This window comes from Aulonocara stuartgranti, assembly GCF_965226115.1.
Source record: "Aulonocara stuartgranti genome assembly, chromosome: 7".
NCBI classification, from domain to species: Eukaryota; Metazoa; Chordata; class Actinopteri; order Cichliformes; family Cichlidae; genus Aulonocara; species Aulonocara stuartgranti.
The window spans coordinates 39,485,001-39,498,855 of record NC_138945.1 but is presented as its reverse complement, the minus strand read 5'-3'; the positions used below and the strand labels follow the sequence as shown (position 1 = coordinate 39,498,855).

The following is a 13,855-nucleotide window of genomic DNA, read 5'->3' as shown; positions in this document are numbered from 1 at the left end:
CTTTTTTTAATATATATTACACACAGTGAACAGAGACTTTATTTACGCCTACGCAATAGTCATCCTTTACTTCTCATTTTGGTATCTATTTGTGAACCAAAATGAGCAAACCCGAGAAGAGAAAGACCGATTCTAAGAAGTTGCATGCTAACAGCGGCTCCGTTAGCAAGCTTGCTAATGTTAGCCAAGCTGCTCAGTCTTCTCTCGCTACTGAGATGCCCGCCGACACTAAAAATACTCTCATCGACTCCATGCACGACTATTTGGAGGCAGTTTCCGAACCGTTTCAGTATTCACGGATGGAAGAAGAGTTTCCCCCTCTCCCTATCACTCCATGCGCCTCTCCCGCTGGTAAGCTAAGAAAAATTGCGGATACGGAGATATCTACGGTTCTCTCCCAGCTCTCATCACTTACCATGTTGATTAACTCGAGGTCGGACACTCTTGAAAAAATGGTGAGTGACAACTCCATAGCCATCTCCGAGATGAAAAAAGCTGTCCAAGAGAACACTGAACATATCACAGCTGTTAAGGAGTCATTTGATGCTGTCTGTGCTGAGTTAAATGATATGAAGAGCAGAGTTGTCAGTGTTGAGGCACAGCTCGAAAAATATAAAGCAATCGCTGAAGCACAGGAAAAGCGCATCTCTCACCTGGAGAGCCATTGGAATCTGAAGCTCTACGGTCTGACCGAGAGGGACAAGCAGGACGTGCGGCAGGAGGTAATCAAAGTCTGTAGATCAGTCCTACCGGAGATGCAAGATAAATTCCCCGACGTCGTTGACACCGTCCACCGCATCGGTCCCAAGAAGTCCAACAACAACCAATCCAGGGGAATCATCATTCAGTTTACATCCAGGATCTACCGCGATGCTGTCTGGCGTGCTGCTAAGAAGTCCACCTACCTGAAAGGTAACAACCTAAAGCTGGCTGAGGATCTGTCCCCTGACGACCGCGCCCGAAGAAACAGACTCTGGCCGTCTGTGGAAGCTGCGCGCAAAGAAAACAAGCTGGCGTTCTTCGTAGGAGGTCGTGCGTTCGTGGAGGGAAAAGAGATTTTTCCACCCCCATAACTTGATCCAGGGTATTTTGAGGTGAAAACTGAAGTATCTTAAGATTAACTTGGTTTCACTGCCGTTCTTTTTTTGTTTGTTTGTTTTTGTTGTTGGACTCATAAAACGATCAGAGTTAAACTGATGCAGTTTATTTGTTATAAGTTTATTGGTCTTCAGTTTGGCTGCAATATTTTTGCTGAAAATGTTATGAGCAAGCTGGATAAGCTTCTTTTTATTTTATTTTGTTTGTGTTTTTTTTTTTTATTCTTTTTTTGAATAATTAGTTATTTAAATGGAGCAAGAAAATTTCTATTAAGCTCCCTTTCAATGCTCATATGTGAAGCATTTATTTATTTTTTACCACATTGGTTTTATTGTTTTAGGCTATTGTATTCCTATTATTATTCAAGTTCACAATTTCCTTACTCAGGGGTTGCAGTTCTCATCTTATATAGGACTCTCTTAAGTGACCAGGTTCCCAATTCAACTGTTCTTCATTTACTTGGTCTAAGCTTTTTCTTATTTGTCACTTTTAATTTTTGTTACTATCATTATGTCTTTGTCTGTTATTTCTTTAAATGCAAGAGGTTTAAGAAACAATGTTAAACGTAAGGCTATTTTTTTGTTTTGCAAGCAGTTCAATTCAGATTTCTGTTTTATACAAGAGTCTCACTCAACAGAACAAGAAAAAACATTTTGGAGATCGCAATGGGGAGATGATCTGTGGATGTCCCATGGTACAGAGCATGCTGCTGGTGTCTGCATACTTAAAGGAAGATTTAATGGTAAAATCTTGAATTCTGACATAGATAAAGATGGTCATTACATTTTTCTAATAGTTGAGGCCGCACACTCTATATTTTAGTCAATGTGTATGGTTTTAACTGTCAGAGGGAGAATAAACTATATTTTGATAGGTTGGAGGAGCGCCTACTGCGCTGGTTATCTAAATATCCCAATTCTTTTATTATTTTTGGTGGAGACTTTAATACAGTGTTTAACAGCTATTTGGACAGATGGCCTTCTAGAAGTTCAGACTCTAACTCATTCATAAGACTGTTTGCACAAAGATTCAACTTAGTCGATTCTTGGAGGGATTCTCATTCGTCTCAGATAGCTTATACATGGTGCAATAAGACTCAAACCAGACACTCACGTATCGATTTTTGGCTTATCTCAAAAGATTTAGAAAAAGTTAAAACGGATATTTATCCTACACCACTCTCAGACCACAAAATGGTTAGCTTATCAATCCCGTTGTCATCCTCCCTAATCACTAAAACCTCTTACTGGAAGTTAAATAGTACCATTCTTGAGCATAAAGAAGTGATTTGTGAAGTTCAGAGATTCATTAAACTTTATTGGAGTAAAGCTCTCACAGATAATACATTTTGTAGTAACTGGGAACTTTTGAAATATGAAATTGGAAAATTCTTTAGAAAATATAGCAGTGATTTAGCAAAAAAAAGAAGATCTGATGAGACGCAAGTGATACAAAAGATCACATGCCTTACTTCCAAACCAATAGGCACCCTCAGTGAATCTGATAAGATAAAACTGGTTGACCTGCAGCATAAGTTAGATGAGATTTACAAACGCAAAGCTGACGGAGCATTTATTCGGTCTCGCAGGAAATGGCTCGAAGAAGGAGAGCAGAATTCAGCCTATTTTTTCAGACTTGAAAAGCATCAATCTAACACCAACTCCATCCTACAACTAAATATTAATGGGACAATTTCTAATGATAAGGATACCATAGAAAAATATTGTTCAAACTTTTATTGCGAACTTTATTCTTCTAGTTATTGCCCTGAAGCTTGTCTGACTTTTTTTAATTCTTTAGACAAAATTACTCAGCTGAATGAGGAGGATAGTCAGCTTTGCGACAGATCGATTTCTTTGATTGAGGTTGCAGATGCTATAAAACATCTAAAGATTAACAAATCACCTGGAACTGACGGCCTTACTGCCGAGTTTTACAAACAGTTCGCTGACAGTTTAGCCCCGTTTCTTTTAGAAGTTTTTAAGGAAAGTATGGATAGAGGTGCACTCCCTCCCACTTTATGTCAAGGTTTGATCACCCTCATTCCAAAACCAGGAAAGGATTCTTTGCTCTTAGACAATTGGCGACCAATCTCTTTACTGAATAATGATTATAAGATATTGGCACAAATTCTGGCTAATAGAATGAAACCTGTATTAGATAAAGTTATTGATGAGAGTCAGTCTGGTTTCATGCAGAATCGTCATATCTCAAACAACATAAGATTAATTCTAGACATAATAGATTACCCAGAACTTGTACAGGATGATAGTCTTATTCTTTTTTTAGATTTCTACAAGGCGTTCGACTCCTTAGAGCATGAGTTTATTTTCACTGCTTTAAATAAATTTGGGTTTGGTCAGTCCTTCTGTAATGCCGATGGACACTGTATTCCAATAGTAACAGCTTCATAAAGCTTGCCACTGGTATTTCCCCAAGATTCTCTCTAAAGCGTGGAGTGAGGCAGGGTTGCCCCCTATCCGTATATTTATTCCTTCTTTCTGTGCAACTCCTTAATTCGCACATTAAACTCAGTTCTTTAAAAGGCCTGGTCATTGCTAACAGAGAAATACTCATAAGTCAGCTGGCAAACGATACAGCTCTCTTCCTCAGAGACGCCTCGCAAGTTTCAGTGGCCATTAACAATATACAGCCATTCTCTAAAGCCTCCGGACTTTCACTCAACCTGCATAAATGTGAACTTTTACCAGTTAAAAGTTGTTTAGTAACTTCAATTCATGGAATACCTGTAAGAAACTCTGTAAGATACCTTGGAATTCAAATAATAAAAAATGAGCAATCCAGATGCTCCACAAACTTCATTCCTATTATAGATAAATCCCAAAAAATCTTTAATCATTGGCTACAGCGAGACCTGTCATTGAAGGGTAGAGTTCTGCTATCGAAGGCTGAAGGTATCTCCCGTCTAACCTATGCTGCCCAGTCACTACATGTTGATAATACAACCTGTAAGTCAATTAACAAATTATTATACAATTTTTTATGGAAAAATAAAACTCACTACTTGCGTAAATCAGTAGCTTTAAATTCATATGATAAAGGAGGTATAAATTTTATTGATTTCGGTGCTCTTAACAACACCTTTAAAATAAATTGGATTAAAAAGTATTTAAAAAATTCCACTTCTATCTGGAACTTTATCTCACATCATGTGTTCTCTAATTTAGGCGGCCTTAACTTCCTACTGCTCTGCAATTATAGTATTCCAAAAATACCACTGAAACTTTCTCACTTTCATCAACAAATTCTTTTGGCATGGGCGCTGATTTACAAACACAATTTCTCTCCACAAAACTGTTTTATTTGGAATAACTGCAATATTATTTATAAAAATAAAACTCTTTTTTTAAATAACTGGTTTAATAATGGAATAATCTTGGTTAGTCAGTTATTTAGAGAAGATGGACTCTTTTATAAGTAGTAGATGTCTTTCTGAAAGTGCTGTAACTAAGTTTAAGAATATAATCCACCCACTGTTATCATCTCCAATGCCCTGTACCAACATAGAGCAGAGCAGCTATCTGAACGCTACCCCAACAGAGGTCGATTATCTTGTTAATAATTTCACCTCCTCACTACGTACGACTCTGGATACTGTAGCTCCTGTGAAAACTAAGGCCTCAAATCAGAAGTACCTGACTCCGTGGTATAATTCTCAAACACGTACCCTAAAGCAGATGACTCGTAATCTGGAGAGGAAATGGCGTGTCACAAATCTAGAGGATCATCATTTAGCCTGGAGAAATAGTTTGCTGCTTTATAAGAAAGCCCTCCGCAAAGCCAGAACATCTTACTATTCATCACTGATTGAAGTAAATAAAAACAACCCCAGGTTTCTCTTCAGCACTGTAGCCAGGCTGACAAAAAGTCAGAGCTCTTTCGAGCCAACCATCCCTTTAACCTTAACTAGTAATGACTTCATGAACTTCTTCACAAATAAAATTTTTATCATTAGAGAACAAATTACCAATAATCATCCCACAGATGTAATATTATCTACAGCTACTCTTAGTACCATTGATGTTAAGTTAGACTCTTTTTCTCCAATTGATCTTTCTGAGTTAACTTCAATAATTACTTCCTCCAAACCATCAACCTGTCTTTTAGACCCCATTCCTACAAAACTGCTCAAAGAAGTCCTGCCATTAATTAATTCTTCGATCTTAAATATGATCAACCTATCTCTAATAATCGGCTATGTACCACAGGCCTTCAAGCTGGCTGTAGTTAAACCTTTACTCAAAAAGCCATCTCTAGACCCAGCAGTCTTAGCTAATTATAGGCCAATCTCCAACCTTCCTTTCATATCAAAAATCCTTGAAAGAGTAGTTGTCAAACAGCTAACAGATCATCTGCAGAGGAATGGTTTATTTGAAGAGTTTCAGTCAGGTTTCAGAGCTCAGCACAGCACAGAAACAGCTTTAGTGAAGGTTACAAATGATCTTCTTATGGCCTCTGACAGTGGACTCATCTCTGTGCTTGTCCTGCTAGACCTCAGTGCAGCGTTCGATACTGTTGACCATAATATCCTATTAGAGCGATTAGAACATGTTGTAGGTATTACAGGTACTGCGCTGCAGTGGTTTGTATCATATCTATCTAATAGACTCCAATTTGTGCATGTAAATGGAGAGTCCTCTTCACACACTGAGGTTAATTATGGAGTTCCACAGGGTTCAGTGCTAGGACCAATTCTGTTTACATTATACATGCTTCCCTTAGGCAGTATCATTAGAAGACATAGCATACATTTTCACTGCTATGCTGATGACACCCAGCTCTATCTGTCCATGAAGCCAGATGACACACACCAATTAGTTAAACTGCAGGAATGTCTTAAAGACATAAAGACCTGGATGGCCGCTAACTTTCTGCTTCTTAATTCAGATAAAACTGAGGTTATTGTACTCGGCCCTGAAAATCTTAGAAATATGGTATCTAACCAGATTCTTACTCTGGATGGCATTACCTTGGCCTCCAGTAACACTGTGAGGAACCTTGGAGTCATTTTTGACCAGGACATGTCCTTCAACGCACATATTAAACAAATATGTAAGACTGCTTTCTTCCATTTCCGCAACATCTCTAAAATTAGAAATATCCTGTCTCAGAGTGACGCTGAAAAACTAGTTCATGCATTTATTACTTCCAGGCTGGACTACTGTAATTCATTATTATCAGGATGTCCAAAAAACTCGCTGAAAAGCCTTCAACTAATCCAAAATGCTGCAGCAAGAGTCCTGACAGGGACTAGAAAGAGAGAGCATATTTCTCCTGTTTTGGCTTCCCTTCATTGGCTTCCTGTTAAGTCCAGAATTGAATTCAAAATCCTGCTCCTCACATACAAGGTCTTAAATAATCAGGCCCCATCTTATCTTAATGACCTTGTAGTACCATATCACCCTATTAGAGCGCTTCGCTCTCGCTCTGCAGGCCTACTTGTTGTTCCTAGAGTATTTAAAAGTAGAATGGGAGGGAGAGCCTTCAGTTTTCAGGCCCCTCTTCTGTGGAACCAGCTTCCAGTTTGGATTCGGGAGACAGACACTATCTTTACTTTTAAGATTAGGCTTAAAACTTTCCTTTTTGCTAAAGCATATAGTTAGGGCTGGACCAGGTGACCCTGAATCCTCCCTTAGTTATGCTGCAATAGATGTAGGCTGCCGGGGGATTCCCATGATGCATTGAGTTTTTCCTTTCCAGTCACCTTTCTCACTCACTATGTATTAATAGACCTCTCTGCATTGAATCATATCTGTTATTAACCTCTGTCTCTCTTCCACAGCATGTCTTTATCCTGTCTTCCTTCTCTCACCCCAACCGGTCGCAGCAGATGGCCGCCCCTCCCTGACCCTGGTTCTGCCGGAGGTTTCTTCCTGTAAACAACAACAAAATAAACTATCACAGCTATGCAGATGACACACAAATATATATCACAATGTCACCAGGAGACCGAGGCCCTGTACAGGCTCTTGGTAAATGCATTGAGGAAATCAATGACTGGTTGTGCCACAATTTTCTCCAGCTAAACAAAAACAAAACTGAGGTAATAGTCTTTGGCGCCAAAGAAAAACGATTACAGGTCACCAGAGAACTTCAATCTATACATCTAAAAACCACAAACCAGGCGAGAAATTTGGGTGTAGTGATGGATGCAGACCTAAACTTAGAAAAACACATTAAGACAATAACAAAGTCAGCTTACTATCACCTCAAGAATATATCAAGGATAAAAGATCTGATGTCTCAACAGGACCTGGAAAAACTAGTCCATGCATTCATCTTTAGTAGGCTTGATTACTGTAACAGCATCTTTACAGGTCTACCTAAAAAATCAGTCAGACAACTACAGCTCATTCAGAACTCTGCTGCTCGAGTCCTCACTAAGACCAAAAAAGTGGACCACATCAGTCCAGCTCTGAGGTCCTTACACTGGCTGCCTGTCCGTCAGAGGATAGACTTTAAAGTTCTGATGCTGGCCTATAAAGCTCTGAATGGTTTAGGACCAAAATACATCAATGACCTCCTGACCCAGTATGAACCATCCAGATCCCTCAGGTCATCTGGATCCGGTCTTTTATCAGTTCCCAGAGTCAGAACCAGACACGGAGAAGCTGCATTCAGCTTTTATGCTCCTTATATCTGGAACAAACTCCCAGAAAGCCTCAGATCAGCTGAAACACTCAGTTTATTTAAATCCAGGTTGAAGACTCACCTGTTCTCAGCTGCATTTGAATAAAGCACCAAATCCACACTTTAAGCTTAAATTTCAAAACTTACATTTAACTACTGATTTTATCTACTGTTCTGATTTTATCTGTTTTGATTTTATATACTGTTGGTTGTTTGTTTGTTTGTTTGTTAACTAGTTAGTTAGTTTATTTGCTTGTTTTATTCAATTTTAAATCATGCTTTTTATTTGTTCTTGTTTCTAATGTCTCTGTAAAGCACTTTGAATCACCTTGTTGTTGAATTGTGCTATACAAATAAACTTGCCTTGCCTTGCCTTGCCTTGCCTGTTAAAAGGGAGTTTTTCCTTCCCACTGTCGCCAAAGTGCTTGCTCATAGGGGGTCATATGATTGTTGGGTTTTTCTCTGTATCTATGAAGCGCCTTGAGGCGACTTTTGTTGTGATTTGGCGCTATATAAATAAAATTGAATTGAATTGAATTGAATTGAATTGAATTGAATTGAATAATTACTCTGAGTTCCTCAGGAGATACAATGTACCGATAACGCCTAAAGAATTCTCAATAGTGTTCGATGCCATCCCATCTGGTCTGTCCATGTTACACAGATGCTCCCACAGTGCTCCACTACAGGTCACTCCCCCGGATGTGTTACATTCTTCTCTTGGCAATGTTTGCTTTTCCTCTCATAAGTCTATAAATACCAAAATAAGATCTCTCTTTCAGGATGCAATGGTCTCTGTTCCATCAGCCATATTTTATTGGGCCAATTTTGTAACAGATATTGAATGGAAAAAAGTTTGGACTTTACCACAAAGGTTTTTCTTGACAAACAAAATTAAAGAGATTTCCTTTAAGTTGATTCATAAGTTTTACCCTACCAAACAATATTTGTCCAAATTTATGGCTGAAATAAATGTAAATTGTACCTTCTGTCAAGAGCAACCTGAAACAGTTTCTCATCTGTTTTGGTCATGTAAATTTACGTGTAAATTCTGGAAGGATTTCCACAAGTTTATTACTGACTTTGTTCTCCCTAATTTTCAACTATACTATAAGGATGTTATCTTTGGCTATTATAATTTTAAAGACAAGGACAATGATGCTTTCTTCTTTATAAATTTGGTTTTATTTTTGGCAAAATTTCATATACACAAAAGCAAAGTCCTCGGCAGAAAGCCTGAATTTCTTGTATTAAAAATGGAACTTGCACAATATATAAGGACAATCTCCTCATCAAAAAACACTAAGGCTCTCAAGACTGTTAACATCTATAACCGATTGAAACTGCTAACTTGATTTTGGCTCTTGCAAACTTTTGTTTATTTATGTTCCCCTTAATTTATTTTATTTTTTGTACTCACTTTTGTCTCACTGTCCTTGTCACTCTTTCTGTTCCTCATTGTACTACCACAATGTCATCTTTTATGTGATCCCTGTTTTACTTGACTGTATGTCTAAAATGTGATAAATAAAGTTATTTAAAAAAAAAATTACCTGCTGTTACAGCACTGTGCCAAAGTCAGAGCAAAAAAAAAAAAAAAAAAAGAGTCTCTGCTTCTCACCTTCCGGTGTTACACTCTCAAGACTCCGGGCGGAACACACGGGTAAATGCAATTCCCATTGCTACAGAAGCAAGAGACTGAAAACTTGGGAGCTGGTACTGAGGAGGGACAAGAGCTGCCTAGAGCTTTACCGATTGGCTGACATACGAGGAGTGGAGTAAAACAATAGGCTCTCATCAGAGCTCATCAACCCTCTGAGAAAACTTAACCCTTGTTTGACCAGAGATATCATATAATCTGCGTCCCTTCTATGTTTAAAGAAATATTTTGATCTCGTTTCACTTTCATTAAACAAGGACAGTAAGAACAGAAACAATGAACATTAAATGTTTTACTTTTTCTTCTCTTTTGTTTGAGATGATTTTAGGAACTGGGTTACATACCGCCGTTACGTATTTAAAATACAAAATATGAGGAACTGTATTCCGTTACAGTTACCGTTTAAAAAGGTGGTATTCAGAATACAGTTACTTTGCTGAAATAAAGGGATTACACGGCGGTCTTTTCCTGTTTCATATGTTAGGCTATGCCCTCTCTATTTTTGGTAATTTCACGCCGGTGGAAACCCAAACAAAACACGCATTAAGAGGCTCAAATACCTGTGTCTCAATCTCGTGTCTCATAATGACGTGAAGAAATATTTTTTAAAATGACTTAATATGAAGGCAGTGTTACAGGCATCACCCTAAAGAATGTAGCCTCATGGGCAGTGTAGTCCGTGCTGCAGGGAGAATGGACTGCCATACACGTTATGGGTCTGTGAGCGCGAGGAGGGAGAAAAAGTAGAGTGGAAAAGTACGAGTTATCCCCAAGTAGAAACGGGAGCTGGAAGCATATAAATATAAGAATAACCACTGCAGCCAAAAAGAGTGCCTGACGAGCCCAGTTGTAAGTAAGCTATTAAGACTCGACTGTACACCGTGTTCGTGTTTTCCTCCGAATAAATAAGTTCTGTTGGGGCAGCAAAGTTCACCCAGACAACAAAGTAAAGCCGTATTAGCCAGAGGTCCCTTTACTATGGTTCGGAGTCGTGGAACTGTTTTATATACGCGCTGAATACTTTTCTATTCGAGATGACTGCAAAAAGTGCAGCCTTACCTAATGTCCACCCTGCTGTTACTCCTTTTATATTAAGTTTTAAAAATCTAGTTGGTGTTGGTATGGTGAGTAACCTTCAGTAATAGTAATAAATCACACAGCAATAGTACATTTATGTAGTTGTAAAGTATTCAGAATACATTACTTCTATAATCTTTGGTGGAATACATTTTAAAATTAACCTTCCCAACACTGTCAATATACATATATATATATACATATATATACATATATATATATATATACATATATATATACACTCAACAAAAATATAAACGCAACACCTTTGTTACTGCTCCCATTCCCCATGGGATGGACGTAGAGACCTAAAATTCATTCCAGATACACAATATAACCATCCCTCCCAAACAGTGGTCACAAATCAGTCCAAATGTGTGGTAGTGGGCACATCTGCCATATTGAGATAATCCATCCCACCTCACAGGTGTGCCACATCAGGATGCTGATCTGACATCATGAGTAGTGCACAGGTGTACCTCAGACTGCCCACAACAAAAGGCCACCCTGGAATGTGCAGCAAAATGCCACAGATGCCACAAGCAATGAGGGAGCGTGCAATTGGCATGCTGACAGCAGGAATGTCAACCAGATCTGTCGCCCGTGCATTGAATGTTCATTTCTCAACCATAAACCGTCTCCACAGGCGTTTCAGAGAATATGGCAGCACATCCAACCAGCCTCACAACCGCAGACCTCGTGTAACCACACCAGCCCAGGACCTCCACATCCAGCAGGTTCACCTCCAAGATCGTCTGAGACCAGCCACCCAGACAGCTGCTGGAACAATTGGTTTGCACAACCAAACAATTTCTGCACAAACTGTCAGAAACCGTCTCAGGGATGCTCAACTGCATGCCCGTCGTCCTCATCGGGGTCTTGACCTGACTCCAGCTCGTCGCTGTAACAGACTTGTGTGGGCAAATGCTCACATTCGATGGCGTCTGGCACGTTGGAGAGGTGTGCGCTTCACGGATGAATCATGGTTCACATTGTTCAGGGCAGATGGCAGCTGAGAATGTCCCAGTTCTTGCATGGCCAGCATACTCACCGGACATGTCACCCATTGAGCATGTTCGGGATGTGCTTGACCGGCGTATACGACAGCGTGTACCAGTTCCCACGAATATCCAACAACCTTGCACAGCCATTGAAGTGGAGTGGACCAACATTCCACAGGCCACAATTGACAATCTGATAGACTCCATGCGACGATGTGTTGCACTGCATGAGGCAAATGGTGGTCACACCAGATACTGACCGGTTCTGGGTCCCCAGACCCCCAATAGCGCAAAAAAACTGCACATTCCAGGGTGGCCTTTTGTTGTGGGCAGTCTGAGGTACACCTGTGCACTACTCATGATGTCAGATCAGCATCCTGATGTGGCACACCTGTGAGGTGGGATGGATTATCTCAATATGGCAGATGTGCCCACTACCACACATTTGGACTGATTTGTGACCACTGTTTGGGAGGGATGGTTATATTGTGTATCTGGAATGAATTTTAGGTCTCTACGTCCATCCCATGGGGAATGGGAGCAGTAACAAAGGTGTTGCGTTTATATTTTTGTTGAGTGTATATACAATCAGATTTGGGTTCAAATGCAGTGGCTGATACTCTTTCAAAGCTGCAACCTTTCTCTGAAGAGTCTCCAAACACACATGCTGCAGACAGGAAATCTATTATTCCGGCTGAAATACATGAGATTCAAATCTGTGCTGACTGTAACAAAAACAGGACAGTTCATTTACATGACGCACAGAAAGATTGCATATTTCTGTGAGGATTTCACTTTTTGCTCAGGCTGTGCATCAAAGAATCACTTTTTATAACAGAATCATTTCAACATGTAATTTGCTTCACTTTAAATATGATTAAAGTTTATTTGCAAGGCAAACATACATCACCAGTTTTTACACGATAACGATAATCCTGCACTTACTGTAGATGTTACAAACCAGACATGTGGCTTCAGATGTCGGTTATACTGTATATCCACATTGCATGTAAAGTTGTTGCATGTAAAGCATTATCAGAGGTTGACCATGTTCCTGTTATATGTTTATTTCCATAATAATACATTTAAATTGGCAAGATGTTTTCAAAAGGTTTTTGCTGCTTGAAATAATTTTTGCATTATTTAATTTCATATTAAATTTCCAGCTGAGGTACATGTAACATAACATAACCACATATATGAATAGAAGAGATTACTTTACTTCTACCTAATGATGATGGTCATGGATTAAAACATGAAGGAAAAAAGCTCATTAGATTTAAGATATAAATTATTTTTAGACATGCCAAATACTTCAGAGTAACACAGATTTTTTTTTTAGGCAGTGTGTAGCTATGGATCACAATCGGGGTTCAGGATGTTCAGGAAATTTCGAAGATTCAGGACATCCAGGATGTCCAGGAGGCTCCTGTTTTGACAGTCCTCACTTTCTTTTGCAAGATTTTTAAAAATGTCTTTTATTCTTTTATCATTAATACACAGTGCACCTCCACGCCTAGTGTACTGGCTTTGGGCTCTGTTTACATCAGCAACACACACCCAGTTATTCTCTGGATCTTTAGCTACACACCACTTGGAATGGTCCTGTGTATTCTTCCATTGACTGAGGCTAGTTTCTATCATTTTGATATTTTCCACTTTGAATCTATTCTTTCTGCAGAAGGATGTATCCCGCCCCCTCTGGCAGCCCCACGTCTGGACGAGCAGATCGCTGCTGACTCTCTGTGAAATAGTGACATAAAGATCTCCACCTATAACAGCAACAGCAACAGCACTGGTGTTACATGGGCTGCCTCAGTGTCCGTATATTAGCATTCACTCTTTAGTCCAGTTATATCAGACTGTGGTTCTGATTTAACTGGATTATTATTTGAACATATGTACACATAGGAATCAAATTCAAACCCACTGAGCAGTTTTCTATTGATCTGCGGTCTAAAAACAGTCTAAATGGCACACAGATATCTACACTATGTGGCAATATTCACACTGAAGAATTGTCTTAAGATCTTATGGCTGGGTGTATGAGGTATATGCAACAGAACTGTCGCATTCAAATTCAGATCCGGTCTACTGCTCAGGGGTTTGTTTAATCTAAAGTCTTTTCTTTTTTGGGCAGTTTTTCCATGACTTGAACTATTGTAATCTATTAAACATGCAGATGTCTCACCATCGGCAGAGCTTTGGATGTTTTTTGCAATGCTGTAAAAGTTGAACCTGTTATTTGAACTCGGTACATTGTATCTCCTGAGGAACTCAGTTGCTGAAAATGATCATCTGGAGGAACATCAGCCTTGTTTACAACATCCTGTAGTTCTGTGTGAAAGTCTCCTGGAATACGATGGTC

General features: G+C 39.2%; 1 pseudogene across 1 annotated transcript in view; it reads right to left on the bottom strand.

The window, feature by feature from the left end:
* Positions 1-12,402: 12,402 nt before the first annotated feature.
* LOC309712236 (deoxyribonuclease-2-beta-like) overlaps positions 12,403-13,855 on the bottom strand; it is a 30,922-nt pseudogene continuing 29,469 nt past the window's right edge. The window contains exons 11-12 of the transcript XR_014280661.1: positions 13,679-13,855; positions 12,403-13,259 (exon numbers count right to left, since the gene is read on the bottom strand). The exon at positions 13,679-13,855 is cut by the window's right edge and continues 35 nt beyond it. The product of XR_014280661.1 is annotated as a deoxyribonuclease-2-beta-like (transcript). The remainder of the gene's footprint in view (positions 13,260-13,678) is intronic.